This window comes from Dromiciops gliroides, chromosome 3, assembly GCF_019393635.1.
Source record: "Dromiciops gliroides isolate mDroGli1 chromosome 3, mDroGli1.pri, whole genome shotgun sequence".
Taxonomy (NCBI): domain Eukaryota; kingdom Metazoa; phylum Chordata; class Mammalia; order Microbiotheria; family Microbiotheriidae; genus Dromiciops; species Dromiciops gliroides.
In genome coordinates this window covers 438759101-438771351 of record NC_057863.1, presented here as the reverse complement: position 1 = coordinate 438771351, position 12251 = coordinate 438759101, and the positions used below count along the sequence as shown (strand labels likewise).

The 12251-nt window shown below is 37.4% G+C and overlaps 1 protein-coding gene across 1 annotated transcript in view; it reads right to left on the bottom strand.

Annotated features, from left to right (window-relative positions):
* Window positions 1-12251, bottom strand: part of CHN1 (chimerin 1) — a 297373-nt gene that overhangs the window by 199081 nt on the left and 86041 nt on the right. The window lies entirely within an intron of this gene.

Genomic DNA, 12251 nt, shown 5'->3' with positions numbered 1-12251 from the left:
GGTCTTTGGTTCTGCATTCTTAAAGAATGACTTCACTTCACCCAAAAGGTAGCAAAACAGAGGATCTGTTAGGAAGTATGGGGTCCTATGGGGGTGGGAACAATGGCTTCAATGTAGGCCCTGCAGAGAAAGGCAATACTCACAATAACACCCTGCCCCAATTTTTTCTTCTCTGCATGTTATAATAGGAATGTCAAATAAAATTAAATTGCAACTAATTCTTTTTCTCCCTTGTCTAGCTGGTATTTAAATGTTTTGCTGATGATGTCTAAGATGTCATGAATTAAGTAATGATTTGGAACAGTCTTTCCATAAGCATAGGCAGTGCAATTGGTGTTACTGATAGATAATCAGCTTAAAAGGTTGTTCAGCAGTATTCAAGTGATTCTTAATGCTCCTAAATCATTTTACTTATCTTTTATAATTACATGTGCAAATACATTATAATAGAAGTTTAATGCTCCATGCAATGGAGGAAATAAAATTGGAACTGCATGACCACATTCTTGGAATGTGCTGGAATGTGTGTGTGTGTGTGTGTGTGTGTGTGTGTGTGTGTGTGTGTGTGTGTGATTACACGAGGGTAACAGTTCATACTATTGCCAAATGGACCATTTCAAAATAAACTGGTCTAAGGTAATAATGTGACTTTAAATAAAACTGCTTTTAAGTGAGTTAGTGTGTAAGAGATATCATCCTTAAAACCATGTCTTCCAAAGTTCAAAGCTTACAGGTCATACATATTTATATGGAATGTAAGTGTCCACATTCCAAGAGTCAGGACCATATTGATGTCATAAAGCCATCTTGGAAGTTCAATAACTATGAACACCATATAACTGTATCACTTTACTGTAACGTCTTATATATTTCATTATTTACCTTCATATGTTAACTTTTCTATCAAAATAATAATAAGATAGTTCCATCTCAAATACTGGAGAGATCAATGGATTGGGAGTCGGGATACTTGATCTCCAATCGCCACGCCTTTACACTGGAATTCCATGTCTGGGATGGACTCCCTCCTCACCTCCAACTTTTAGAATCCTATTTCCTTCAAAACTCAGCTCAAGCACTACCTTGTACTTCCTGATTCACTCCCACCCCAACCCTGACTCCCTCTCAAAATAACCTTGTATTTGTTTTGTTTATATATATATATATATAGGTATAGGTTTATTTGTGTATATATTGATTCGCCTTATAGAATATAAACTCCCTGAGGGCAGGAGCTATTTCTTTTTTGTCTTTATATTTCCCAATATCTAGCATGGTGCCTGGTGCATAGTAGACCCTTAATAAATACTTAATTGATTGAATAAACCTGGATTTTAATCACATCTCTGCCATTTAATAACTGTGAACCTCTAGACAAGTCATTTTATTGTCTCTTCACTTGTTTTCTTATCTGAAATATAATGGGATTAGACCAAACGATCTCTTAGATTCTTTATAGATCTAAATGTGTTACCCACAAAAAGACTCTTGCAGTCTTGCTCCATGTACCCTATTCTGTCAGAGAAACAAAGGTAACTTGTTTAATTTAAAATTATTTCTCTCACCACTAGCAATTTGAAAGCCAGTAGTAGGTAAAAAACAATAAAATATATCATAAACATTGATTTTCCCCCTCCCATGAATGTTGTAGAATCAGCTTTCTTGCTATTTTATTTAGCAAGGGAACACTATTTTATGGCTATAGTCCAAAAGAGTCAGGCAGGGAAAAAATGTTGATTCTTCATTTCTACCTAATGGTGGAAATGTCATTTGAAAAAGCTGAGTTTAGAAAATTATCAAACTTCTGAATTCAACATATATTTCTCTCTTGCTTCTGGCGGTACTAACCTAATCACAAGTGAAAGAACAACTCAAAACCTCACCTTATATTTCTGTTATAAAAAATGGGAAAGTCAGGTGGTTGTCTTTTTGAGTTAAGCCATGATTAAAGAACTCTTATTTACATCTCTAGGATGACTTTTAGAATTTCCAAAAAATGTTCATAAATATGGCCCTTAGAGTCCATCTAGTCCTGACCCCTCATTTTACAGATGAGGAGACTGAGGCCCAGAGAGGTTACATAACTTGCCCAAGGTCATACAGGTCATTTGAACCCAAACCCTCCATCAATTAATCAACAAGCATTTATTAAGCCCCTACTGTGTACCAATCACTGCCTTGGATGGTAGGGATATAAATACAAAAAAAACGAGCAAACAATACTTTCCACTGTACCTCTCTTCCTTTCTTGGCCAGATTTGGGGGGGGGGGCATTTAAAAATATTATCATTATTATTACTTTTTTATAGCCCCGGGTGCTAGTCTAAGAAAGATAGATGTATACAACTATAAATCTTTATAATCACAAAATTTATTGCCTGCCCCTCTCTCTATCTGTCTCTCCACACACAGATCTACATCCATATTTATAACCATATCTATATCCATATCTATATCTATCTATATAACTCTATGTGTGTCCCAAAAGTCTTGGGGCAGTTTTAAGCTATAAGAACTTGAAACTTCACTACAACTTTTGGAACACCCTCTATGTGTATACATGTATTATACCTGTGTGTGTGTGTGTGTAATCCCACCTCTGCCATTTACCTTCTGTATGACTTTGAACAAGCCATTCAATGTCTTCCAGATCATTTCCTTGTCTGTAAAATGAGAGGACTAGATGATATGATCTCTAAGGTTCTTTCCGGCTCTAAATCCATCATACACAACTTGTTGCCTGTACACATTGCCAGTGAAATAAAGGGAAATTGTTTCATATCATATGTACCTGGTACATATCACTTGTATATTTGTTCCCTTCCCTTATGCCTTCCCCTAATATAAAAGTGATGCTCCAGCCACAAGAAATTTGAAAGCTATCATATAATAGATCATCAAAATTGAATTTTCTTCTCCCATGAATATTATAGAAACAGGATATATATGTATATATATGTGTATATATACATATATATGTATATATACACACATATGTATGTGGGGGTACACATACATATATACAGATAAATATATAAAGATACATATATACATAAGTTTACTTTAAAGTTATGAGTTGGGAGGATTTTATCCCTTAAAATGGTTCAATGAAAGAAGAGAAAAATACATACTTGAAGTTTGCTTCCTGTACATTTTGGAGCAAAGTGAGTCGGTAAGTACTTAAGCTTTGCTCTGGCTTAACTCTTTTGCTTTTTTCTTCTATGAAAGCCTGCCAACATTTTTCTCACTGGCTAGAAAACAAAGCAAAGCTGTGGATCATGAGCTGCTGTGGCTTTTAAAAATCAGAACCATAGGCTAGAATGCCAAGTGCCCCGAGTGTCTTAATATTTGCTGCCATTATGTGAAGACAAACTAGCCTAAATTTATTTTGTTAGGGTCTACATTCTGATTTAGATTTCCTGGTTTGTTCCCTTCTTAGTGTGCTTCTTGAGAATGGGGACTGGTTTTGCCTTTCTTTATATTCCCAGCATTTTGTATAGTGCGTGGCATACACTAGGTGATTAATAAATGTTTCTTGACTAACTGGAACAGTAGAAAATGTCCCCAAGGACATTGGAAATCAGTGGAAAATGTCTACTGCTAAACTTTACTGGGTAAATAAGAAACAAGTTATAGACAATAATCTGAATGCCCAAATGATAAAGATCTTGTATATAAGAGTTGGAACCACAGATGGTTGACATATGCTAGGTTAATAAATAAAAGTAAGCTTAATAAATGCTTATTGAATAAATGAATGAATTACAGAATATTAGAGCTTCAAAGGGCCTTAATAGTTCTCTTTAATCCAACCCCCCATTTTACGAATAGGGAAGCTGAAAACTAAAGAGAGAGAGTGACTTATGCAAGATCATCATTTACTTAGCCAACCCTCTGGTTACCTGGCCCTTCCTCATCCCACACTGCCATGACTACATTGGTACCTTTTATATCTCTGCGAGGGAGAACCCAGCTTGCTTTATGTCCACAGCCCTTGTACTTATCCCATAAAGACCAAAGGAATAAAGCCCTACAACCTGAGAATAATAACCCCATTGACTATTGGCAGATTTTCCTGATTCATCAAGGATTGTTATCAAAATTAAGACCCCATAATTGCTTTTTCATGAAATGTCCCTATGGTACATTCTTCTAAGATTATGAGACACCTAGAATCATAAGAAATTATTTGATAAAGACCCATTACTAGTTTATTTGTTTTTTGGAAGGGAAGTAGTTACTCATTAGCCTATGTCTTACCTGTGTGAGGAAAAAGTGGAAGGCACCAGAGGAATCTAGGATCTGTGCCTCATTCCTTCTCCCTCCAGATGTGTAACTTCTTCCTAAGTGACCATTTCCCTGGGCAGTGGGCATCTTTTATTTTATAAATAATACAGAACAAAATGGACCCTTTCCAAAATGTTATCTTGGGAGGCCCTGACTTTCTAGGTACACCCCTACATCAGGATATTAAGTCAAAGCAGCAAGTTTTACTCCAGAATTGCCTATGTGTAGGGGTTTTTTTGTTTTGTTTTGTTTTTGTTTGTTTATTTTTTTAGTGAGGCAATTGGGATTAAGTGACTTGCCCAGGGTCACACGGCTAGTAAGTGTTAAGTGTCTGAGGCTGGATTTGAACTCAGGTACTCCTGACTCCAGGGCCAATGCTCTATCCACTGCGCCATCTAGCTGCCCCGCCTATGTGTAGTTTTAAAACAAAACTGAAGGATCCATTCAAATCAGCTTTTGAATGCTACTTCTGTTTGAACGAAGAAAAAAAAACCCTCACATTAGGTAACAGTAATAATACTTAGCACTCTTATAAAACATCCAGAGCTGATTATGGACCTTAAGTAATGAACATTCACAACACCCGGGAGATACCTCAGTATGATTAGTTTTCTGAAGCAGGATGCTGAACAGCAAGAAGGGCTGGGGCTAACTGACCACCCAGCAACAATTAGTACAGAATTACAAACAATGCCACTCTTACTTCTGTGCTTGAATAAGAAAATGCTACTTTCCACCGATATAATGTGTTCTTTAAAGTAAATTCATCAAACTGGAGGGACCACCCTTATTACTCCACCCACCAGGATGTAAGAGGCATCCATCACAGAAGGCAGGAGAGCACCTATACCTCATACAAGTATCAACACATCCCTTTTTGTTACTTTATATATTTATAAGAGGATCACCTTACATGTTAATAAATAAATTACATGAAGGCATTGATTTTTTTCCTACCCAAATCTCAAGTCGGGGGCAGGAGGGGGGAGGCTTATAAACAGAGACATTTGTTCAACTAAAATTATTAATTTTGTTGAATGAATAAATGGGCAATTTAAAATGAATTTGACAAACATCCAAACCCATGTTACCATCAAGATTATAATCTTACATAAAACTTGTGACTTTCTTTACATCTTTTATTACAAAAATGGCACTGACTTAGGTTTTTAGTTTATTTTGTCCAGTCCCCTTACTTATTTGTCCTAGAGACACACACAACCAAAATTGTTATAATAAACACTTGACCGGAAAGCTTCAGAAGAAAGAGAGAAAGGCTCTGTTTGTTCCCTTTCCTTTGAAACACTTCAATCAATCACTCAATAAAAACACTAATTAAGATTTTACTTTGTGCCAGGCACTAAGCACTGGGGATACCAAAAGAAAAGAAAAGAAAAGTTACCCTGCCCTCAAGGACATTCTAATGGAGAAGGCATAGCAAAGGAGACCAAGAAAGGCCTTCTGCAGAAGGTGGAATTGAACCTGAGACTGGAAAGATGACAGAAAAACCAAGAGGCAGAGTAAAAGCAAGAACATCCCAAGGCTGGGAGGTAGTCAGTACAAAAGCATAGAGACAGAAGATTGAATGATGTGTGTAAGGAACAACAAGAAGACGAGAATACCTAAATTATAGTGTACAGTACATGGAGTAAAATGTAGGAAGGCTGGAAAGGTACGATGGGGTGAGGTTATAATAAGCTTTAAATGGCAAAGAGACTTTTGTATTTGATCCTGGGGGTAAGAAGGATCCACTAGATTTTACTGAGTAGAGAGGAGGAGGAGGGGTAACATCAGTAGATCTGTGATATAGGAATCACTTTGACAGATGACTAGAAGATGGATTAGAGGAGAAAGACTTGAGGAAGGGAGATAACTAGAAGGCTGTTGAAATAGTTCAGGTGAGGGGTGATAAGATCCTTAATTAGGGAAATGATTTCTGTGGGTGCAGAGAAGGAGATGTATGCAAGAAATGTGATCGTAGAAATGACGAGATTTGGCAATGAATTGAATAAATCATGTAGCATGAATGAGAGTGAGGAGTTGAGAATGACATCAGGTTGCAAGCCTCGGTAACTGGGAAGATGGTGGTGCTCTTGACAAGAAAGGGAAGTTTGGAAGCAGGAATCATTTGAGAGGAAAGAACATGAGCTCTGTTTTGGGGCATGTTGCATTTGAGATGCCTATGGGACATCTTATTCCACCTACGATTCAACCTTTGATTCAAATTGTTAAAAGCCACAACAGCTCATGCCACACAGCTTTGTTTTGTTTTCTAGCCAGTGGGGAAAATGTTGGCAGGCCTTCATAGAGGAAGAGCCAAAAGAGTTGAGCCAAGGCAAGGTTTAAGTATTTGACTGACTCACTTTGATCTAAGATGTACAGGAAGCAAACCTCAATCCAGTTCCAGATGTCCAAGAAGCAGTTGGTAATGCATGGATTTAGCTCAGGAGAAAGACTACGGCTAGATATTTAGACCTGGGAATCGTTTGCTTAGGAATTGGTCATTGTATTCATAGAAATTAATGAGGTCACTTAATAAGACACTAGAGAGGGAAAAGATAAGTGGATCCAACACAGAACCTTGGGGATCACCAGTTAGTTGGCATGACACGGATAAAACTCCAGAAAAGGAGACTCAGAAGGAGTTGTTGATATCACAAAGATCTAGAGAGAAGAGAATATCAAGGAGAAGAAAGAATCCACAATCTCAAATAATGTAGAAAAGTAAAAAAGGATGAGTATTGAGAAAAGGCCATTGTATTTTACAATTAAGATATCATTTAGTAACTTTGGAGAGAAGAGTTTCCAATTGAATGATAATGTTGAATGCCAAATTTCAAAGCATTTAGATGAAAGTGAGAGAGTAAGTGAAGATACCTAGCATAGATGCTTTTCCCAAGGAGTTTAGCTGAAAAGTGGAGAAGAGATGTGGAATGGCGCCACCTAGCTGCGCCACATGGAGAGTGGGATATTGAATCTGTTATGGCCGAGTACAATGATTGCCTTACTGCAGAGAGGGCCCAATGCATTGATACTTTAATGGTTTTGTGATTTCATCCACCTCCATTCATCATTATATGAATAGAAATTAATGAAGTAGATGGTAGGAAAATTCCAGGTCTGGGGGTTGACAAAACATGATCAAGGAAAGGGTTTTTGTTGTTGTTTGTTTTTTGGGGGAGGGGGGTTGGCGGGACAATAAGGGTTAAGTGACTTGCCCAGGGTCACACAGCTAGTAAGTGTCAAGTATCTGAGTCTGAATTTGAACTCAGGTCCTCGTGAATCCAAGACCGGTATTTTATCCACTGCATGACCTACCTGCCCCCAAGGAAAGTTTTAAGAGATTCAAGGGCCATGGTTATTTTTTGCTCTTAAAGAGAACCAAAAATATATCACTATGTTAGAGTCAAAGTATAGTGCATCTGACTGTGACTGATCAGACCAATATGAGTTCAAAATGCTTTACTATAGGTTGGGAACAAATAGTCCAAATGAACATTTGGAGTGGATATCTCTCTAAATTTATGTATCTCACATTTCTTTTGAGCTATCGCAATTCTGCTTCACTCATAGAGAACAGCAGCTTCTTTTTTTATAATAAACATTTTTATTTAAAGTTTTGAGTTCCAAATTTTATCCCTTCTTTCCTTCCTTTCTCCCCAAGGCAGTAAGCAATTAGATATAAGTTATACATGTGCAATTATGTAAAACATCATCACATTAGTCATTTTATATAAGAAAACTTGAATCAAAGAAAAAATGAAAGTGAAAACAGCATGCTTCAGTCTGTTAAATCAATATCAGTTCTTTCTCTGAAGGTGCATAGGATGCTTCATCACTAATCCTTTGGGATCATCTTGGATCATTGTATTGCTGGAAATAGTTAAGTTATTCACAGCTCTTCATCAAACAATGTTGTACAACAATGTGTACAACACAATGATCTCCTGGTTCTGCTCATTTCACTATACATCAGTTCATACAAGTCTTTCCAGGCATTTCTGAAATCATCTTGCTTGTCATTTCTTATATCACAATAATATTCCATCACCATCATATACCATAGTTTATTTAACCATTCCCCAATTGATGGGCATTCCTTTGATTTCCAATTCTTAGCCACTACAAAAAGAACTGCTATAAATATTTTTCTACAAATAGGCCTTTTTTGCCGGGGTGGGGGGGATGTCTTTGGAATATAAACCTAGCAGTGGTATTGCTGGATCAAAGGGTATACACAGTTTTATAGCTCTTTGGCCATAGTTCCAAACTGCTCTCCAGAATGGTTGCATCAGTTCACAACTCCACAAACAGTGGATTAGTGTCCCAGTTTTCCCACATCCCCTCCAACATCCAATATTTTCCTTTTTTGTTATATTTGCCACTCTGATAGGTGTGAGGTGATACCTCAGAGTTGTTTGAATCTGTATTTCTCTGATCAATAGTGATTTAGAGCATTTTTTCATATGATCACAGATAGCTTTGATTTCTTTGTCTGAAAGCTATGCCACCTTCTTTGATGGGGGCTTGCCATGCTGGGTGGTCCTTTGCCAGCATCTCCATGTCATGCCATCAGTTCCAAAGTTCTTCAGAGAAACTTTGAGAGTGTTCTTGTATCACTTCTTCTGACCACCATGTGAGCAACTTCCTTGCATGAGTTCTCCATAAAATAGTCTTTTAGGCAAGCATACATTTGGCATTCAAACAATGTGGCCAGTCCATCAGAGTCACACTCTGATATATACTGTAGATTTGAATAGCCAGAGGGAATGGAAGTAAAAATGAAGAACAAAGTTAGGTGTTGCATGATGGAGTGTAAAGTGGAATGGTGAAGGATTATAATTAGATAAAAGAATTTTGGAATCCATTAGCATAGAAGCAGGACATTTGTGAATCATGGCAAAGGCAAGGAATGACCATCTCTGTAATGTAGCTGAGGTGGAGTGGAGGTGTAGGTCATATGAAATTATTAAGTTTGGAAACTGGGAAGTTAGAGTACTTATGGGATTATCAATATGTATGTTGAAGTCTCCTAATATGAAGACAAGAATAGGAGTGGAGAAAAAGATTGTGAAACAGGAACTGAATTCATTGAGGAAAGAAAGAAAACTCCTGGGGGCCATTAGATGATTGACTACCATGATCAGGCTTGGGGAGGAAATTTGAAAAATATGAACCTTAGGGCAGCTAGATGGCGCAGTGGACAAAGCATGGGCTGTGGATTCAGGAGGACCTGAGTTCAAATCCGGCCTCAGACATTTGACACATACTAGCTGTGTGACCCTGGGCAAGTCACTTAACCCTCATTGCCCTGCAAAAATAAAAAAAGGAAGGAAAGAAGGGGAGGTGATAAAGGAAGTTTGGAAGTGCCATTGTGGGTCAAAGAATATTACAATTCTTCCACCATGAATAGTAAGCACATCAGGGGTATGAAGGAAGTGCAGTCAGTACTAGAAAGGGTAGCAAGAGAAACAGTACCATGATTAGGGAGACAAATCTTAATGAGTGCTAGAAGATGGAAGGAGTGAGGGAGACCTTTAAGATAAAAGAAAGTTTGTTCATGATGGAAAATGTATTCCAGAGGGCACAGTGAAAGGGGTAAGGAAACATGGACTAATATATGGTAAGCACGGAGAGGGGTTTAGGCTGAGGTGTCTGGACATAAGGAAGTTGGCATTTAGGGATAGAGAATGGGATTGGTATAGCAGCAGGCAGGGGTTCAGAATCACTGATATGCAGATTGCACAAGGTAAGATTATGCTATTGAGAAATGAGGCCAAACAGAAAGTCAATAGGTAGAGAAAAAAGGTTCATTGAGAGAAAGATATGAATAGATTGTTGAAAGTCAATTCTTATGGCAAGTAGTTAATGTTCTGTCCTGTAAGCTCTTGGGAGATTCATCTTATAGTGGGCAAAAGTAGGAGGAGGTATTGGAGCTTATCAGGAAACAGCAGTGCCTGACCTACACTAGAGAAAATATTGGGGTATAGGAGGTGAATAAGATGTTCTTGAAAGCCACAGTGGCCAGGAACCAGGCATATGGGTCTTGTCTGGAACTGACCATTTGGGTCTGGTACTGGAAAAGTCCCTGGGATAGGAATCTAAAACAGAAGCCCAAAGGTGGGGTCTAGTTCCAGGTCACAGTGGATAGAGCACTGGCCCTGGAGTCAGGAAGACCTGAGTTCAAATCCAGCCTTAGATGCTTGACACTTACTAGCTGTGTGACCCTGGGCAAGTCACTTAATCCCAATTGCCTCACAAAAAAAATTGGGGTGGTAGCTAGAGAAGAGTCTGGGTCAGATACCCTACTATACTTATATTTTTCTAACAGAAATGATGGTATAAATTTCAAAGCCCTTTTTTTCCCTCCTCTCACAACATCCTCTTAAATCTTTACTATATAATATCTCTTTCCACGCACCTATGCATGTATACATGTATTGCAAGAGGAATAATGTGCATGTGTATATAAATATAAATGTTTTATATACATACATATATACATGGTATACATATATACATATATACACACATACGCATATGCACACAGTGTTTTCCCCCAAGCTGGTGTGTTGGCAAACAGTTGGTATATACCAGAATACCTCTAACATTTCACACTGATTATTATTCTGTAGGTTTAAACCTTGAGACTAAAATCAAGGCTGAAGCAAGGAAGAAGGGACATCTCAACAAATTCAGATATATTCTTTTTCCCTCAACACTATCACAAAATGTCTGTCTCTTGCTCTCCCTACCACATATTTCTTCTTGATGATGAGTAGAATCAAATGAATAGATTGGATTTAGTGACATTCCATTGGGTTGCCTATTATATATGTGAAATATAGTTTGCTTTCATGTTTTACACAGAATTGCAGAACAAAATATTATGAGCCATGAAATAACACCTTTTTATGTTTTCTTGGCTCATAAAGTAATTTAGAATGAACTATTTCAAAGTTGCTTTCTGATTAAAAAAGATTACTAGACTATCTCCAAACATGTTTTGGGAGGGAGTTGCAATATTCATAGATGTGCATATGTATCTATATAGGCATGTATGATATAAATGCTTTTTTCAAAATCATTTTTAAGACTTTTTGATGGTTGATTTCTAAAACCACTCCACACTACGACAATGCATATCCTCAAACCTTTGACAGGGTTATTTATATTATTTTTTTCAAATTGTTCCTTCATAAAAAACCTTTAGCTGTGGTTTGTTTCTGTTTATCTTTTACAACATGCATCTGCAAGGCTGTCTGAAATTTAGAGAACAAAGAGTATCTCCATTGTCACATGGTCCCTCACCATATATCATCTCCTCTTTTCTAACTTTTAGATGTTTTGTGCATCAGTGTTTCATTACTAATAATTCCTAATTTGTTCTGACAGCTGAACAAGTTAAGTTTCTAGAAGAAGATGCTGCACCTTGTGGTTTCAGTGCTGATAATAGAAACCCAGCTGAGAAGGAGCAGAGCAGGAAGTTTAGCATCAGCACTAAAAGCTTAGATCACATGAGGAAGGTGAAGCACATGACGTGTCACTGAATATATTTTTATTTTTTTATTTGGATTAATTCCACAGCATCCTCAGCCATTGCACTAGAACTCTGTGATACAATGCAATTGCTAGAAGAAAAAGACAATTTTTTAACATGGAATTCAACAAATTTATGTCAGAAAAATGTTCTTAAAGTCAACCTCATAACTCAATCTCTTTATTAGTACAAACACTGTCATTATCACCATTAAAGAGACACACAGAAATACCGATTCCTCCCTGCCCCTTCCTTCTTAGAGAATCACAGGCTTTAGAAGCAGATACTTTGGAGAGCACATAGTCCAAATCCCTCATTTACAAAAGAGGAAGAGGAGGCCCAGCAAGAGAAAATCACTTGCCAGTGATTGCAAAACTAAATAGAAAGGTTAAAATCTTAACACATGCTTTTTGACTCCCAATCA